The 3,071-nt window shown below is 32.0% G+C and overlaps 1 long non-coding RNA gene across 1 annotated transcript; it reads right to left on the bottom strand.

The window, feature by feature from the left end:
• Positions 1-256: 256 nt before the first annotated feature.
• On the bottom strand, positions 257-1,796 carry LOC140693234 (uncharacterized). Its single transcript, XR_012068958.1, has 2 exons — positions 1,537-1,796; positions 257-583 (listed from the first exon to the last, which is right to left on the bottom strand). It is a non-coding gene; the product is annotated as an uncharacterized lncRNA (long non-coding RNA).
• Positions 1,797-3,071: the final 1,275 nt, after the last annotated feature.

The following is a 3,071-nucleotide window of genomic DNA, read 5'->3' as shown; positions in this document are numbered from 1 at the left end:
TCCAACTTATCCTAACTTATCACTTTTGATACTTTCCAATATGAACCAGAAACCAATTAGTACTTTTCCCTCTCTCCATGTTTTAGTCTTTTCCCAAAATCTTCCATTTTCTCTTCTTCCTTACAAGAAATTATTTAAATTTACTCCCATATTTTTCCATCAAATGATCATATGAACCAAATATCTCTTTTTTTCTTTAAATGGTAACTTAATCTCCCATTTAACACTTAAGTCTACTTAAAAAATATAAGGAAAATACAGGTACACATCTATGTTTATTGTTCAAATAAGAATATTGCAGATATTTGTCGACATTTGCCAACATCAATTTTAATCTTTGTTATCCTGCATAATCTGGTAGTCCTCTGGTAGATCAGTTGTAATAAGGATGACGTTCATAAGCTGAAGATGGCTGATGATTTGGCCTTGAAAAAGAAGTAGCTGATGTATTGGCTATCTCTGGCACTGGAAACCGTGGGTTGATACCTGGTTGAAGTTTAGAAAAACGACCTTCATTGCGAGATATGTTGTGATATCCATTTGGAAAAGTAGGAGGTTCCTCCATCAGTCCAAAATAATTGCACTGTATGGGAGATAAGGTGCTGTACTGAGAATTAGAAGTTGTAGTTGTAATGAAGTTCACAACACGGCCATTTGCTTCATTGTAGCTGCTTTGAGAGTGCCCGTGGATAGTGGTCAACTGATTTAAAATAGCACGTTGATCCATTGCAATTTGGTCTGGATGTCTAAATGACATTGATCAAAGAGGAGAAAAATCACCTCTGATCAGGGTATTCGTATCACCATTTATGTGGCTAGTAGAGGGCTTTCTTATTAGAATCATGTTTAAATTTGCAGAAGGTAAAAATACACTTTCTCCTCTATTGTCAGCCACAAAATCTGAATTATGAGTGTCCACATTACCCCCTGCTTTAAGTGCTTCTTTTTGAAATCTTCAGCCAATGAAGCCACCAGAGAGGCATTTTTAATCCCAACTATTCCTTTTATACTCACTGAAATCAGGGGACAGCCTAGTTTAAAATTTGGATTATGATAGAACTGATGCTACAACCAAAGGAGAAAGATTTTAGTAATATTTTAAACTGAAATACAAGACTACAATAAGCCTAACCTATAAAACCTCAGAATTCACGTTTACTATGCAAAGATATTATCATCAAAATATGAACATTGCTGACGATATTTTGAAGTTCCTTATATGGAAAATACCTTTTAAATAGTATAGTCATCAAATTTATGAAGTTAGCATTTGCAGTAACGGTGAATGCCACTTTTTAAAAGCAGTTTTAATACGTTTATTTAAATTTGTGGTAAGATTCATAGTTGTAAGCAAATTTCTCATAATCTTGACTACATAAGACACTGTCCTCATTTTTTTGAAAAATAAAGTATTTTAGTTTTAATAGTTTTGTACATTTTTCAAAATCTTGTTTTACATATATATTACCATAGATTGATGTACAAAATAAAATTTTATATATAAGTTACCAAGTGGTAACTAAAATTTCATAATACCTTGCTTAAAACAGAGACTACTTTTTCTTCTGCCTGAAAGTCAGCTAGAAAAGCAGATCTTCGAAAATTCTGCTGCTCTTTACTGAATCCATAAAGGTTAAGCTCTCTAACTAAACTTTCTTACTTCCAGGTTCAAATATTCTGAAAGGAGACTTTCTTTCCAAAACTTCCTTCATAAAGGCATCTTCATCCATCACTATGGAAGTTCCATTATCATCCCAACAGATGGATTTAAATTGGTCATTCCCAGCCATTTTCCGGAGTATTCTTGGATATGTCAGAGAACGAAAATCATTATCTTCATCTGGTTCAGAGACACAATGTTTGTAACATGGCCTTTTTATCAGGGATTCTTCAGACAAATTCTGAAAAACATTTTCCTCACTCGTAGACCTCAAGTCCAAGTCCCCAGGGAATGTTTGATCACACAATAGAGATCTACTGTACATTCCTGAAGCAGTTGGTCCATATTTAGGAGACAAAACTTGAATTTCTGTAGAAACATGTGCCATCTCAAATAACATTTTCTACAACTACATTTCTAATCTGCATAATTTTGAGCACTGCAGCTTCAAATGCTGCTTTGGCGGGCCAGCACAGATAAACTGCAAGGCCATCACAATGGTTCTCAACTTGAGAAGCTGTGACATCACAATCGACTGGTCTCCTAGCAACTCAAGTGAAACATTCAGCCAGTGTTTACTTCTCATTCATCCAGTAAAAATGAAGCATATATGATGCTTAATTTTATACGGTGATCTGCAAATATTATCCCAAAAAAATCTATTTAAATAATTTAATTTTGGTGTCTAAGAAATAAAACCAATCTCCAACCTTTTGCGCACAAATTTATACCAGATTTGTGAACAGAGAATAAATAATAACAAAATATATAAAATAATTTTAAAGTTTTGGATTTTAAAGTGAAATTTGTGTAAAATATTTATGAAAATTTATAACTATTTCATTATCATTTGTAAATAAAATGAAACATAATTTGATTTGGAAGTGGAAGTAGTTTTTTTTCTGTGTACTTTACAATAAGTAGCTCTATATTCAACACATGAGCAAAATAAATATTAGTTTATTTGTTATGTTTATATATAAATGGTAAATATTTATGAAATAAAATTAGATTAAAATAATCAATCAAATTTAAGAAATTCTAAAGGGGGAAATTTTTGTTTTAATTTGTAATTAAGTGCTATAAGTAAAATAAATGTAGTTTTATATACTACTTTAAAATTACACAAGAGAAAATCTTACAGTATTCTTATAAATGTTCATTTTTGCCATTCTTTCACTCAGAGGTTTTCAGTCCCTAGAAGGAATAAATTTTCTTGTCATCTTTCTAATACATACTCTTGTGGCTTCTGTTAAGTGTTCTAAAATGATGTTGATAAATACACTTAGGCACAAGATCCTGGGTTCAATAAGCATTACCTCCATTTAGGGGCAAACAATCAAAATACAAAGAAATTAGAGAACATATGGGTTGGGGTGGAAAAGACCAGGTAATGCATTTTAGGAAGCAA

This window comes from Vicugna pacos, unplaced genomic scaffold, assembly GCF_048564905.1.
Source record: "Vicugna pacos unplaced genomic scaffold, VicPac4 scaffold_19, whole genome shotgun sequence".
NCBI classification, from domain to species: Eukaryota; Metazoa; Chordata; class Mammalia; order Artiodactyla; family Camelidae; genus Vicugna; species Vicugna pacos.
Note: the sequence above shows the minus strand (reverse complement) of the source record. Positions and strands in the feature narration are given on the sequence as shown.